The following is a 17329-nucleotide window of genomic DNA, read 5'->3' on the forward strand; positions in this document are numbered from 1 at the left end:
CTATTACTACCCTGTTAGAAAAAATATATAGCTGCTCCCTCGCTGTATTATGGGTTTGCTACAGTATGTGGGGAGAAATGTGCTGCTGGTTACGTTTGTGAGACAATCAGCTGATTATTATTTTATTAAATTATATATTAAAACCCTTGATCCTCACCTGACTATGGCTTTGTAAACAGACAGTATTCATGATGTGGTTTATAATGGACTGTGGTACAGAAACAGTGACAATGTTACACACTCTTGGCTTACTCTGGCTATTCTCTGCTGTCTCAGCCGACGAGATGTTTGTCCCGTTTTAGCAACCGTAGCTTCTTCGAAAGGGAGGGGTGAGCAGTGGGCTGAGCCCTTAGTGCAAACCTGGTGCAAACTCGCAACCGAACCACTAGATGTCGCTAAAAGTCACACATTGCTCCTTTAACATTTGTATCATTAAATGATTAAAATTCTATACTTTTCTATCTAAAGAAATTAAACACAAAACATTACAAGTGAAAATTTAGCACAACAGGCGCAAATGTATCGAATTAATTTTGAGCCAATAAAAATGAACGTAACTTTTCAAGAAACGAATGAAAATATAAATTGAAACTGAATAAAATATCTTTGAAACTGAAAAAGAATGAACCGCAAGCATTTTTTTTGACTTTGTTTTTAATACACTACATGTTTTGCTAACTATTCCTCATATTTCGTTTACTGATCTACACTTACAAATGCGCTTCCAGAGTTTTCATTTACGCTTCTGAAGTTTTCGTTTACACTCCCTGAGTTTGCGTTCGCTGTTCTGACACAAATCTCTCGTGGGGGCGGGGCTAGTAGAAGTGTATTCTTATTGGCTACTGAGTTTTTGATTGACAGCTTCTTGACCTGGAAGTGAAGACGTCAGTGAGTGTTGTGTTTACACGTTTGGATGTGAGCGTCTGTAAGCGTAGCTTTCTATTTCATTTAGGTGATATTAAGTTTATTTCTTTATTTATTTACTGCTACACTATATTGTTGATATGATTTCTTATAGAAGGAATAGTACAGACAAATGATATAATTTGTCATCGTCGATATCAGAATACTGGATAGCATAGGCTACTCGTGGTAAGTCTGATTGTTTTTATTTTTTTTATTAATTAATACTAAACTAATACTAATTATAATACAGTTCTTGCTTTTTCAGGTGGAGAGGCATATTAGAGCTCAGTGAGAGCCCATAAAATTATACAGCAGTGTTTTCTTGATTTAATTGGTAAGTTGTTAGCCCAATCATTACATGTCTTGTTTATCTAACGTTACATACGGTTACAGTCTTCGATTAGATCATATTTGCTTCAATTAGATCATATTTCCCCTCTGCCACCCCAAACAACATTGTGCTAGAGTACTGTACAGTATCTGTACTGTAGCCTACAATACAAAATGTACTGTATCAGACAATGACCGATGCCATTGGACCAGAGCCCTGTCAATCACTGCCCGGTTCAACTTTGGCAATGTAAAGCCAATTGCTGATTAATTTGTGATGCAGAGTTTTTAAAAGAAGAGAGAGAGTACTTGACCATTTTCCACGTCTCCATTCATAATATGTTAACACTCATTTGTTCCCAAGTATAACCCTGGGCGCAATATTTATTCTGCAAAAGGCAACAAAATGCTTTTTCTGTATCCATATTTTAGTAATAATTATGTTAAAAAAAAAACAACATTTTGGAGAAAAATGTTGAATTTTTAATAGTCTTTAATAATTTATATATATATATATATATATCCAAATTCAAAACCTAATACATGCAAGTAATTATGACTGAAAAAATCCAGCAACTAGGGAGTAGACGCTACACAGCCATGGATAAATGTTTATTGGGCTATAGAGCCATCTACTGGGTATACAATAGTATTACAGATGATAAATGGTGTGTGAGTCAGGTAAACATTTGGTACTGTAAAATCCCTTAAAACATTTATATAATTTGTTTGAAATAATTATTTTAAGTCTGCAAATGGTTACTGCATGTGGGAGTTCAAAGCAGTTTGTATTGTTAGATTATAATATATTTCCTTTCTCATTTTCCAGGGATTTGAGCAACTTTTCCACAAACAAAATTCTGATGCTGACACAGAGGATGGAGTGATAATACCAGAGATCAGCTGTCTCCATCAGACAATAATGTTACTTTGTTCAGACATATCACCTTTGAATTACTGGGATCCTTATCTTCAGACACCTGTTGTATTTTATTTTAATATTATAAAATAGCAAATATTTTAATTTCTTTGGAGCTCTAGATTAAAACAAACACAGTACACAAGAGGTTGCAGTTTATTCTTATTAGTCTCTGCTGATCATGGATTAGCATACCAACAGCATATGAATGGAATAGTTCATCCAAAAATAAAATTCTCACTTATTTTACTCATCCTCATGCTGTCCCAGATGCATTTTACTTTCTTTCTACAGATAAATACGAATTAAGATTTTAAGGAAAGTAATCCATCTCTGCAAGCCCTAAAGATGCTTTAAAAACCACACACAGTGAATCAATCAATACTGAAGTGAAACAATAGAATAAAAAAAAAAAATACTAATAATGTAAACTGTTTTAACTATTAAAAATCATTTCCGACCAACTGCCATACATGGGTACAATCCACTTGTGTTATGTGGACTCACAGAGATGTATTATTTCATTAAAAATCTTTGTGAGATTATACATTTTATTATCTATATTATGAGAATACTGTGCATTACATGTATAGTATGCAGTTAATGTTTTGTGGATTCTGGTCTTTCCTGTCATAACTGCATCCAAGACTTTCACTTTGGTACTTGTGTATATGCTGTAGTGACAATAAAGAATGAATAAATTTATTAGATTTTTTTATTTAAATTCATTTAACTGATTTTATAAGTCATAATTGAACCTGTTGATGATTGTTCAAATATATTTACCATTTTAAAGGTTAGAAAATAATATTAACAAAATGAAATAAATAAAATTATCAGCATGATTAAAAAAATACCAACAAAAATATTCTTTGTGTGAAATATGTAATGAAATGCCCTTTGAGGTCTGTATCATCTGACAGCAACCCACGATTGTAATTTTCATATAGTTTAAATTCCTCTTATTTAAGTGATCATACATGATCATTTGATGGTGTAAATGCATATGGTAACAATGAGAAATTTGATGGCCATGGTTGCCAACCTTGATTACCTGGTTGAAGTGAAACTTTCTTGACTGCTGAATATATCACACACGTATACTAGTAGGCTATTCTCTTTATATTGTAATAGCACGACCTATTCAGAGCCTAACATGCAAACGAATCATCAAGAATAAACAAATATTCTCCTAAAACATTGGACAAAATATTTTAAGTAGTCACATACAGTGGGCGTACTTTGATGTACAATTACACCTGAATAGACTGATCTCTTGTGAACCTAAAAGCTTCTGTTGACAAAGTAATCGCAGCAGAAGGTAAATACAGATAAAATTAAAAAACAAACATAACTTAATATTACTAAAATTAAATAGAAAGCTGCGCTTACAGACGCTCACATCCACACGTGTAAACACAACTCTGACGTCTTCACTTCCAGGTCAAGAAGCTGTCAATCAAAAGCTCAGTAGCCAATGAGAATACACTTCTACTAGCCCCGCCCCCACGAGAGATTTGTGTCAGAACAGCGAACGCAAACTCAGGGAGTGTAAACGAAAACTTCAGAAGCGTAAATGAAAACTCTGGAAGCGCATTTGTAAGTGTAGATCAGTAAACGAAATATGAGGAATAGTTAGCAAAACATGTAGTGTATTGAAAACAAAGTCAAAAAAAATGCTTGCGGTTCATTCTTTTTCAGTTACAAAGATATTTTATTCAGTTTCAATTTATATTTTTATTCGTTTCTTGAAAAGTTACGTTCATTTTTATTGGCTCAAAATTAATTCCATACAAATGTACTAGTCTTTAAATTGTTTTGTATAAGTGAGTGGGTTAGTTCACCCAAAAATGAAAATTCTTTCAGTATTTACTCACCCTCATGTTGTCCCAAACCTCTATGTGTTTATTTGTTGTGCTGAACACAAAGGAAGAATACCATATGTTAGTCAATGGGGAATGAGATCTGTTCGATTAAAACATTCTTCCAAATATCTTCCTTTGTGTTCAGCAGAACAAATAAACACATAGAGGTTTGGAACCAAATGAGGGTGAGTAAATACTGACAGAATTTTCATTTTTGTGTGAACTAACCCTTTAACTGATGGCAAAAGTAACCATATTGTAGGGGTGGGGGAGGTGTAGAATAGAGGAAATGAGAATGCGCATTTTACACAATATCAATCTTGAATCTTGTAATTTCAAAACACTTGCTGACTGTGCAGTGATATTTCAATGCAAGTGCATTACAGGAACATGATTTATGTTTACTTTGCAAAAAAAAAAAAAAAAAAAAAAAAATCTCACATGACATTAACCTAAAATATTCCTTTAAGTGAGCTCTAGGAGACAGACGCACAAACGTTTATATCTTCCAGTGTCGTAATTTTTTCCTCTGGTGGCGTCTTAGGCTTACCACAAAACCGCTACAATAGCTGCCGCTAACAGCATATCAAGCATCGTGTGTCTTTACCACCTTATACACCCACTGATACTCTTCTATTCAGACATTTCTCTTTGGCTGTGGTCAGGATAGCTTCTATTACTGGAGTATGCAGTACGTGCAGTTTACTGTGTACACGGTATTTTAAATTATCTCCCATAGCTATGGAAGATACAGGAAATGATGTGAAACAGAATATATCACTGCATGATCACACAGTGTGTTGTTTAAAATGATTTTAATTAGTGTCATGTACTCTAAGCATGCTAGAAAGTACAGTGTTTGGCTAAAAAGTGTAAAAATGGTCTGTTACCGGCAAACTTTATCCCCAAGGCAGAGTAACAATGTTGAAAATATCAATTATAACAGAATTGACACTAACAGAGTTGACAAACTATAATAAAATAATCATTTTCAATGATTATAATAAATCGCTCACTAAATTATTGAATATGTTTTCAATAAGATACTTCAAAACTAAACGATTGAAATGCAAATGTATCTCCAATTATAGAATCAGACATATCTGATCCACAATGTTTCACATACTATTATGTTTTTTTTTTCTTCAAAACAGCGCCTAGTGAAGAGTATATCCTGTGCCTGATATTCAATTCCGATCATATCCCCCTTTTCCTTCGCTCTCCCTTTGTTCTCTGCGACACACACACACACACAGTTGAAGTAATTGGGTGTTATAGCCAGACGCAGCTTGTGGACAATAGGAATTCATTTGCAGTCAGTTTATTTGTCGCAATCACGCACCTGGTCCTCGAAAGCAAGAGTTCATATCTGAATACGTGTACCCAACCTTGTGTGATCAGCCGCCTGAACAGACGCTCTTCGTCTGCCAAAAAATAATCTCGGGGCACATCTGTCCCATCGCTTTGAAGACGGCGTTGGCAGTTTTAGGGTAGTCGAAAGCATAGCTGCTGTTTGGGTGGGCTTTCCTGATGGGACTGAAGTATACTTCCTCCTCACACCTTAAAAGCAAACAAACACACGGACAGATAGACAGACAGACGGACGGACGGACAGGAACTCTAGATTAGCTTGTCCAATTAAGACAAATAAGGCCAAGTACTAAACTGTACAGTTTCCATGATGTTCCTTAAAGGCTGCAATTCACATAATTGGTTGTGATTAGTTTCAGAAAAAGATATGGTAATATGTACACTGACGTATCTGGAGATTCAAGTTCCCTCGTTTCCCTGTCATTTTTAAAGGTTAACCGCGTCTATAATTGTGTTTAATCTACATAATGGCGCTTGCTTCCATGTCACAGCGGCAGACACTTTAATTGACTTTAATGTACTAAGAAGCATGTCAGAGGCGTCATCATTGCATCAACGCAAATATTTTAATTCGTGACTTCAGGTGCGCTGTTAGCTTCCCGCATGAACGCACGTCACATCCCTGAGAAGTCGAAACGACATTAAACAGACCCACTAAAAGCATGCAAATCCATCGCGTCCACACTCAAAGCGGATGATATACAAAAGTTCATTTGTCTTATGAAAACCGTGACTCAGCAGTCGCTGGGACCGTTTCCATGAATCCCATATTAAATCGGGCTATTAAAAATGCAGTATTGCGCACAACGGCCTCAAATGGAAGACAAGTTGAAAGGAACAGAGGGTCAATACTCTCCAAAACTGATCTGTCATCCTCTCCCGCTCCCGAAGTCCACCTCCTTCTTCCTGTTGCCATAGCAACCATTCGGCAAGGACAGGGCCATTGTAAAACACGGCCCTTGGAGAACAATCAATCATCGCATTCCTCTCGCATGCTTCTTAATTGCTTTTTGGATCATCCTCAAAAACATTTAACCCTGGGTTAGGGTCTACTCTACTAATTTGCGCCACTGATTCTTTTTAACGCCGCATTTCCTGTATAGCAGAGCCCTCTAAAACGTCCAACCTTCCTGATGATATTTTTAGTGGAATTTCACAGCTATTTTATAATGACCTGATCTACATTAAGTCTATGAATCTAGAAAGCATCATGGCATAATGCTGGAAGGGGTTTGGGCCTCATCCGAGTCTCTGGTGTTTCAATTGTATAAACTAAAAAAGCTAATGGCTCCACAGCGCTAACACTTTAGTGTTACAATGACTATCCTTTGGCTGTGGCTTTGGCTGTCAAAGTTTAATGAGTGGGTGACATGACGTGACCCGAGGTTAACTACTTTGATAACAGGTGGGAGTTTATATCCTACGTTCAAGTTTTGAGGGCTTTTTGTCCGCAAAATGATAAGAGCCCTCATATACCTTCTTTGAGGAGTATCTTAACTTTAGAGCTGCAAGCCATGCATGCTTTCTCTCATCAGTCTTTGCCAGAAAATGCAATGCATATGACGCCTCCTGTTTTTTTTATTTTTTATTGGTGCTGGTGTAGTATTCGAAAAGTTTTCGATTCATTCATTCGGTCTACCTTTTTACCTATTAACATGGGACAACTGTTCAACGGAAGTTAGACTCCATCATGATGTTGGTTGCTCAGGAATATAGGGTATATGTAAAGAGCAAGCACCCTGATATTTCAAACCATGCCTGCTATGTGCGTACTCACACACACGCCTTGAATTATTTTGCACTAATTCTTTTATCCACAAAGTGTCAACGCTAGCTTGGGCCGTTGTTTCACAGTTGAAAAAGAAATGGAACAACGTAACAACAAAATACTGGAGAAATCCACATTGACTAGCATTGAATAGACCTCTGCATTGACAAGTTCCTGTGTGAGGGGTCAAATATATACAGTATATATACACAAGTTCCTGTATGTATATAACTAAGATATTTTTTTCTAAAAACTTCTGAAGAGAAATAACGCAGACACTGGACAAGCATAAAACTGTCTAGTTTGCATGTGATGATCACAGCTATTTACAGTTCGGTTTTTCGAACACATAAGCTGCTTCCGAAATCGAATTCTTCCCTACTATATAGTATGCGAAAAACAGTACGCGAGCAGAGTAATATGTCCGAAATCGTAGAATTAGAAAAAAAGTAGGCGAAAAGTACCCTGATGACCTACTACTTCCGGCGAGATTCTGAAGTGCGCGTACAATGGACACTTGAGAGGAGGGAGAGGAGTTGTTGTTGAAAATGGCGGAAACCGGAGACGCGGCTGCAACGTTAGGAGATAAACACAGACACGTGTATCTCTATTGATTCATTCATGTTTATTTATCGATTGTAATATCACAAGCAAATAAATGGCTTTTTCCTTGCCAAAAGTCAACATCTGTCATTGTTCATTGAGGGTTGTGTGTGTGTTTTATGAGGTAAAATTTATTTGGTAAATAAACGTTATTTGAGAAATTCTGCAAAAGGCGTGATCTGCGAGCAGCTGACCGACGCCTCCTCTTGATTGTCGGCTCGGACGACGTAAAAAGGCAGATGAAAACAGAAAGCAGAACTGAAAACAGCGCGAACTTGGTGCAGTCACTGGAATGGGCTCTTTAAATTTTCGCACTGTTGTGACAGCGTATGTCACGCGACAACAACATGGCGCATGTAGTACCTCGGGACTCATTCATACTACCCGTATTCATACTATATGAAAAACGCAATTTTTTACCGGTTGCGAAGTACGTTCTTATTTAAATATAGTACCTACTCACATAGAATGCGATTTCGGGCGCAGCCATAGTCTTTCAACTGTTCGAAAAAACTGAATTATAGTTTTTGTATAAGGCCACAGGGAACAACTATGGAGTCCTATGGGGAACAAGACATGTGATTAAGAAAAATAGACATTATGGCCACTAATTCAGAGGTAAATTGAAACTACTGTACACTGCAGTTAGAATATTCACACGCCATAGAGTATCATTAGAGCCATGTCTTCAGTGAAATCAATAGAAGACAATCCCAGAATGCATTGCAACAAACTCAGCAAAAAATAAATAAATAAATAAATGTGTGTTACAAAAAATACTGAAAAGTATCATTTAAAAGTAATGTTATTCAACGTTTTACAATATTCTGCTTATGAGGGAAGCACAACATTAGCTTAGCAACATGCTCATGTCAAAATCCATTAAAATCACTAACCGAGCGGTGTTCTAAATGAGTCACTTACGGGTTTCAATGGCATTTAGGATACTGTCTATAAGGGCTGCTCAATGTTTTGGAACAGAGCCTATATGGCAGCATCCATATATCAAGGTATACAGTATTAGACCATTCTTGCAACTGTCGGAAAACAAACTAAGGCAGCAGTGGATGCTATTTATAGATCCGCTGAAGGCGAGGATAGGAGCACAAATGGAAGATGGGGGAGGGACAAGGGTCATTGGTATGACTTCATCAAAAGGGTGTATCTGGTCCATCTCTGTCTGGATGACTCAGGTGGCAAATGCTAGTTCGCAGCTCGGATGGAGAGAATAAGGCACAAGCGAAATGAGGAGGACAAATGCAGCCGGCGGAGGCGGAAAACTCAAAGGAATGTGGCGTGGATTTTCTCAGGATTTTCCACAAGGGCCACTTTACTTTTCTCAAAGTCTATACAAATTGAGCAGGGTGGTCTTTTCGGCAGGTCTCTGAGACCTGGTGTGCCTATTAGGCCACCGAAAAGAACCCACTGTGCTTTCCACAGGCCTATATCCTTACTGTATGTTGACGTCAAGGATAATGTATGAGCTTCCAGCTGGTTCTTTATTCCTGCTTCTCTTTGCTTCTCTCCTCTGATTTACAATCTGGCTTTTGCTGGCAGGAACACCATTGGGGGGTCCCGAACCTCCCCAATCCTATCGGCAAACAGAGGGACTCTAATCTGTGCTTTGTGCTTTCCAAAAAATTTAACTCAGCTTTAGTGTGGTAAGAAAGTCTTTATCTGGCCCCTGAAAACCCCTCTGCTAGCACTTTAAAGTCCATACTGAGAGATGTCGCCCTTCTAAGGGGAAAGTCACTCAGTCATTCAGCCGGACAGTGAAAGGCTGCAGCGCTTCACTAGGTGTTTAAGTCAAAGTGCCCTATAAATATAAATGACAGGCATTAAATGTGTCTTTAAAGCCTGGTCTCAGGTCAGCTCCCCCTGTGCCCTGAACACTCAAACAATGCAGGTTAAGGTGAGCTTGACGTTCACACTAATAGTCTGAGAAGTGTTTGATGAAAGGTTGAAGCATGGACAGGCTTTGCTACAAAAAGAAGGTTACTGTAATTCTGTCAATGAAACACTTGAAAGGTGCAATGAAACACTTCAAGTCAATATGAATCAAAATGGACCTTTTACATTCTTCACACACATTCCTGGTATTATTGTGTGATTCTTCAGTGCACACAATTGTTTATATATCAGCAATGTTTGATGAAAGATTACATAGAGAAAGATATATATATATATATATATATATATATATATATATATATATACGTATATATATATATATATATATATATATATAAATCTTTGTCTTTGTAATCTTTCATCAAACATTGCTGATGGCTGTGTGGGCAGGGAAATTAATGTTAACCAGTAGGCAAATAGCTAGCTTTTGGTAACACTTCAGAATACTGTTCCTTCATTAATGAATAACTACACAGGAACAAATGAGTAACGCACTATTAACTGGTTAAAACTCTGGATAACAAATTAGTAAATAATAGCGCTCAGTTGAATGAGGTAGTTCACTATAAGCTAATCAGTAACTATTTTTCATTCCTCACTGAAGTCTAATAAAAACTACTATGTACAGGTTCATATAAGGTAATGGTAACCCATTAGTAATGCATCAAGTGTTACTACATCTTTCTAAAGGAACTGCTAATTATTTGGATCAGTATTCCAAAGTGAAGATGGGAATACAATGACTAATTCAGACTGAATGAAATCCACCTGAAGGAATTACTATTTGCAAATACGAAAATGTCAAAAGCTTGCAATAACCTCAGTCAATATTAGTTTTCATGATCTTCAATTTAGAATACTGATCCAAATAATAGTTCCTTTAGAAGGATGTAGTAACACTTTACATTACTACATTACTAGTGGGTTACCGTTACCTTTTATTATAAATATGCATTATTTATGTTAATTATAGTAGTTCTCAGGGGGAATTGCCTTACAGTAATTCTATGTGGCATTGATTCAACAAGGTGCTGAAATTTGGCCCACATTGATAGGATCGCATCTTACAGTTGAAGGAGATTTGTGGGATGCACATCTAGTGCACGAAGCTCCCGTTCCACCACATCCCAAAGATGCTCTATTGGGTTGAGATCTGGTGACTGTGGGGGCCATTTTAGTGCAGTGCTCATTGTCATGTTCATGAAACCAATTTAAATGATTCGAGCTTTGTGACATGGTGCACTATCCTGCTGGATAGCCATCATGGATGTGTACATGGTGGCCATAAAGGGATGGACATGGTTAGAAACAATGCTCAGGTAAGCCGTGGCATTTAAACGATGCTCAATTGGCACTAAGAGGCCTAAAGTGTGCCAAGAAAACATCCCCCACACCATTACACCACCACCGCCAGCCTGCACAGTGGTAACAAGACATGATGGATCCATGTTCTCATCTGTTTACGCAAAATTCTGACTCTACCATCTGAACGTCTCAACAGAAATCGAGACTCATCAGATCAGGCAACATTTTTTCCAGTCTTCAACTGTGAGCTCTTGCAAATTGTAGCCTCTTTTCCCTATTTGTAGTGGAGATGAGTGGTACCCGGTGGGGTCTTCAGCTGTTGTAGCCCATCCGCCTCAAGGTTGTGCGTGTTGTGGCTTCACAAATGCTTTGCTGCATACCTCGGTTGTAACGAGTGGTTATTTCAGTCAAAGTTAGTCTTCTATCAGCTTGAATCAGTCGGCCCATTCTCCTCTGACCTCTGGCATCAACAAGGGATTTTCACCCACAGGACTGCCGCATTCTGGATGTTTTTCCCTTTTCACACCATTTTTTGCAAACCCTAGAAATGGTTGTGCGTGAAAATCCCAGTAACTGAGCAGATTGAGAAATACTCAGACGGGAAATCACTCAGATGGTGCCTGTCTGGCACCATTATCCATGCTACGCTCAAAATTACTTAAAACACTTTCTTTCCTATGCTGACATTCAGTTTAGAGTTCAGGAGATTGTCTTGACTAGGACCACACCCCTAAATGCATTGAAGCAACTGCCGTGTGATTGGTTGATTAGATAATTGCATTGTAGGAGATCCCCATTCCCCATGCCAACAGGAAAAACACACAGATACCCCACACAGAAAGTCCAACTGCCTAAAACCAGGACTCTAATTAGAGACATCTCAGTGCCACCTACAATTGACTATAATCTCACATTCAGGTCTGATTCTATATACGCTTCCACAAGCCAATAAATGTCACCATGGACATATAATCTAGTCCCTCTCTACATTGCAAATGCTATTTCGTGTTGTCTTAAACATTTTCAGCTCTGTCTAGAGGCTTGTTGCGAAGCTATAAATATGCCATTCGAATTCAGGTTCATTGCCATTACTAGGTTGTCCTTTTTGTTACCCACATAAATTGATGCAATACTTCCGTGTTCATTCTTAGTTTTAACAGGGCCCACTGTATTCACCTTTACATGGGTGGCAGATAACAACCAGATAATTCTTGTGTTTAATAAATAAACAAGTGCATACCAACTAACTTAACCGATTAAAGTTCATATCTACACCTCCGCCTGTTCCAACACCTCGTCATGTAGATGCTGGATAAACATTTGTGAAGGAGCATCAATGTCAGAAGATGGTGTGATGGTGTCACAGTGTTTCTCCCGCGTGTATGTGGGAGGAAATCGATGGGGCAAAACGGTCTCTAAGCAAGATCATCTAATCCATGAAGAGAGACGCGACGCTACAGAAAATTACACAGCACCACTGAAGCAGTGCACAGAATTGTAATTAGCAGTATTTGCTAAGATAAAAACGTCACTGTTATTATTGCAGATACATTTATAGGCATATTCTAAACCCCTAACCCTCAGTATTAAACTTTGTTGTGTAACTCTTTCCACACTATTTGTGGAACAGGCATGAATGATCCCTCAAATCATGTTGTTTATTGAGAAGAGGTGAAGGAGAGACCCAAGCCATATTAAGAGACTAGAATTACATAGAGACCACCTAGCAAGCATCCAGACAAGCCTAGAAACCAACCCTCAATAGTATATCAACGACTCAAAACACCTTAGCAACTGCAGCAATGCTGTAGCATCATGGCGGCTTGTATTGCACAGAAAGCACCACTCCTATTTTCTTCCGAAAATTGAAAAATCAAGTTGTCACCAGTGTAAAACCCACGTAAATTGAAAGAGGTCAGCACATCCTCCTACATCTGTAGTGAGACCGTACTGCGAGCTGTTTTCCGTCCGGTATACGCCGAATCTGCCATGTCCATCTAATTGGAATTTCGAGCCTGAGCCGACAGTCAAGAAGGACGTCTTGACAGCTTCCACTTACACACGCGCCAAGAGAACGTTAGTTATACGTTTGATGCAACTTCTGCAGCATGCAATGATGTGTCTCTGACAACCCCCCGAGTCTTCAGCGCTGTTACACTCCGCCATTCACTCTCTTCTGCTATATTTCTCTCAAACAACACAGATGCTAACACACTCTCAGCCCGTCTGTCTGAATTTTCCTTTCCCCCACACAAACTTGCACGCTTGCTCTGTTCCGAAACTATTATAGCAGCATTCTTCTAAGGCATCGTGGATATGCTCCTGATGTGAAGACTGTTCCAAACCTTAATTCCGGTCTTAATTATGCTGCCTCATTAGATTTCTAATTTTGGCCAAATTCTAAAGCAGCATCACATTCTTAACAGAGAAAGCATTCCTGGAATGCACTTCAGCAATTAATAAATCCAATATGAAATAAGAAAAATGCAGATTATAAATAAACTTCTTTCAGCAAATTCGAAAAAAAAGTATTCATTAAAATACTTCAGAGAAATTTAAGGTTATACGGAGCCCTGCAGAAAAAAAAAATATATACAGTAATTAGTTCCCACAATTTGTTAATTAGTGGCCATGTTTTATTATTATTTTACCCTCATTTTAATTAAATAATGGCCACAGTTTACTAATGCGTTCTGTAGTTTAAGTTAACTGAGGCTACATCTAAAGTAATCTGGATACAGTCGAAAATAACGTTTTTGTTCCAAAGAACTCTCCATCCACAATAACTTCGGAAAGCATTTACATCATCGAACTGCACATACATAAAATGTAATCAAAAACTTGTTTTCAAAATATATCCAGATTAATCTCCCAAGGGTTGCATGTACAAAGCGAACAGCAACGGCCCTAGTGCTGAGCCTTGTGGTACACCATACTGAACTTGTGATAAATATGACATCTACAAGCTGATAACAGTCAGATAAGAATGATTTGAACAATGCTAATGCAATTTCATTAATGCCAACATAATTTTCTTTTTTTAAGTCTATTAAAAAAAAAGAAAAAATTTAGAAAGCAGCACCCCAGATAGCAAACTGACATTGAATCAATGTGGAAATATGACATCAAAACAACGTCGATCTAACATTGTTTTGCTCATCGAATTAACGTTGAACCAACGTCAGACGCGTCATTCTTTCAAAACTAACGGAAAATCAACTTGAAATCAACGCGTTGTTTCAACGTTATGAAAGCAAACTAATTTTCGATTTTCATTTAGCTTTGAAGGATGCCGCGTCTGACGTTGGTTCAACGTTAATTCGATGAGCAAAATCAACGTTGTTTCAATGTCATGAGAGACGTCGTTTCCACGTTGATTCAATGTCAGTTTGCTGTCTGGGACCAGCTAAGATCCAGTTACACTAATAGAGATGATCGGATGGTCAGAGCAAATTATTTGTAACTCTAATGAGAGCAGTCTTAGTACTATGATATGGTCTAAATCCTGACTGAAAATCCACGCAGAGACCATTTCTTTCTAAAAAAGGAACCTAGTTGTGAGCATTAACAGATTAATGCAAACGTAACCTAAATGAAATTAACTAAGTTTTAAAGCGAATTAGTACTGGCTACAATTTTCCTAAAACGAGGGAACAAATGAACAAGTTGTGGTAATGAATTTCTATATTATTATGCATATTAGCTTAGCAACATGCTAACATGAAACCATTAAAACCAATGGAAAGTCAAGTCCTGCAGTGTTGCTGCCTATGTAGAGCGTTGTTGATGCCTATGCTAACATGAACCACTGAAATAAATGGTGTGTATCCTATTCAAAATGATGTTTTTTAGAGCATACATATAGAGTTGCTATACCTACAAACATTTTGTAAGGTTTACATGTGAGGTTATGACTTTCAGAGTGTTTAGCTTAACAACATGCTAACATGTAACCATTGATATCAGGGGCAAATCGAGCTCTACTACTGTGTGAAATACTGATTGTTGAAATTTTGTTTTCTGCAATGATCACTCATGAGCTTCCATGACCGTCCGGAAGACGATAAAGGTAGCTGTTTATGTAGGCAATAGACATTGAGGCGACTCACTAGGTTTTGGAACAAAGCTACTGCATTTTCACCGCCCACACTAACACTCTCCCTTCTTTCACGGATACACACAAATAAACACAAACACACAACCTCCCACACACAAAACCCTCTACCACCTTAATGAGAGTTCACACATTGTGATTATTACTGCACTTTTGGCCCAAACAGTTCCTTTCTCTTGATGAGACTGCAGCAAAGACACACAGATCTCAACCTCTGGGCGAATAACTCCGCCAGTAAAAGAGCCTGATGTGCAACCAATTCTGCTGCCAAGCTGTTCTCTCCGATCTGCAGGCTTGCACAGAGCGGCCGGCGTAATTGGAAAGATCAAACGTGCTTTTGTGCATCGTGGGGAATGCGGAGCTTTGCCGCGGAGGGAGATCTGACTTGGGAAATCAGGGAGATACACAAGAGATAGAGAAGCTCTGATCACGCTGACAAACTGCCTTCCAAGTCTGCTCATAAAGAAATAAGTGCTGGCGATTCGGGGGGATTATAGTTTATCAGGCAAACTTGTGGATAATTGGATGTTGGACATCAATATATGCACATGGAATGGTATTATGTTGGCAGTGTTAAAGAATCTTCAATGAAATTTGACTGTCAAAAAAAAATAAAAAATTTACTAAACTACAGTCAAGCTACTCTTGAAAAAAAAAACAATAACAAAAGTATCAAAAGTAGACTTTTAGAGTAGATAAAGTAGACTAAGCATGATGATAGATCAATTTGAAAATAATAATTAAAAATATAAATTACATATAAGAAATTCAGTTCAAATACCAATTGCAATATTAATGAAACCCTAATAATATATTATATAAACAATATTATTAATACACAAATAAAGAAATAAAGAAATAAATGAAAGGTACTGTAAGGTAGACAATTTGTCTAGTAAACACGCTTTGTTATACTGGTTGTAACTCTATTCACACCCTGATAGCAATCAATAATAGAAGTGGTCTACATTTTAAACTTCTGTGGAAGTCTCAGGAACAAAAAATGTTCGTCCAAACATTGCATTCAGTCCGAATTCAGTCCGACATAATTTTCTATGTCAAGACTATCAACGCCGAAATGAATCTGCAGCAGTCAGGCGGTACAAATAGACCTCTGTAAATTGTCTACGCTTTGAGACACGAGTTAATTTATCTCCTTCTTTCGTCTCGTAACGCTTTGCATAATCTGCTGTGCAGATCAAGTGTTTTGGACGAGACTTTGCTCGTGGCTTTGGAGACGCTCTGAAGGGATGGTGGGATCATATGCTTTCAAAGCTAGCTTGCTATTGGTGGCCTCTCCAAAATTGCCTACCCTACCTTTAATTAATAATAATAATAAAATAATTCATTATATAGCTAAAATCCTCTGTACAGGGAGTCCTTCGACTGGATAAATTTAAATGAACTGCCTGAACAAACTGATGCACTAAAGTGAACTTGACTTCCTAATGCTTCGTATGAGAGAGAGGTGATATTTTAAGGGAAATTGTCATTTTAATATTGTCAAAAAATGCATGTGCAATAGAGAAAAAACCCAGCAATGTAGCATTTTGTTGCAGTAACAAATTAATATAGTAGATTGGAACATTTCATGTAGGTGTCATGGGTCTCATAAATTAGCCGTTACAATCATGTCGATGACTCTTCAGTTCTTATGAGGCATTTATTTACACAGTTATGCATATTTGAACAGACTGAATTAAAATAAGTGGAATATTCATCAAACAACAGCTCTCAAGTCGACCTGTTGTCATCTCCCCTCTCAGATAGGTTTGAGTTTTGAATATGGCATGCATGTAAAGCTGTAGAGCTCGACTGGCTCACTCAAGCACACATGAGCACACTGTACACCCCCACACACACACACACACACACACACACACACACACACATACAGATCGCAATTCCCCTTCTCTCACCAGCAGAGGAAACAGAAATTCTTAAATCACAGTCCGATGTCCTCCACGTAGAGCAATCTCTCAAGAGCATGTCATGGAAGACAAATTACAACGGAGGTAAATAAAACACCTGTCTTGAATTGTAACAATCCACTTTAAAGTCAGCTCGCCCTTAGAGGACTTTCCATTCTTTGAACATTTCCTCGTCTCTTTCCGAAAGTTACAGTTTGAGTCCATCCTGCCCAGTTTGAAACTTTCATGTGTTCCACTCTATTCCTTTCTTCAATATGAAGAAAAGATCAGAAGAAACAAGTCTTTGAGGGAAAAAGAGCGGCCAAA

The 17329-nt window shown here is 37.8% G+C and overlaps 1 long non-coding RNA gene across 3 annotated transcripts; it reads left to right on the top strand.

Moving 5' to 3' along the window:
* The first annotated feature begins 522 nt into the window (after positions 1–522).
* Positions 523–2860, top strand: LOC120485888 (uncharacterized). Of its 3 annotated transcripts, none has more exons than XR_016168501.1 (3): positions 523–1092; positions 1157–1240; positions 2066–2860. It is a non-coding gene; the product is annotated as an uncharacterized LOC120485888 (long non-coding RNA). The 3 variants fall into 3 exon arrangements; XR_016168500.1 differs by having other exon boundaries at positions 1172–1240; XR_016168499.1 differs by having other exon boundaries at positions 523–1240.
* The last annotated feature ends 14469 nt before the right edge of the window (positions 2861–17329 follow it).

This window comes from Pimephales promelas, chromosome 5 (assembly GCF_988280905.1).
Source record: "Pimephales promelas chromosome 5, fPimPro1.hap1.1, whole genome shotgun sequence".
In the NCBI taxonomy this organism is placed as follows: domain Eukaryota; kingdom Metazoa; phylum Chordata; class Actinopteri; order Cypriniformes; family Leuciscidae; genus Pimephales; species Pimephales promelas.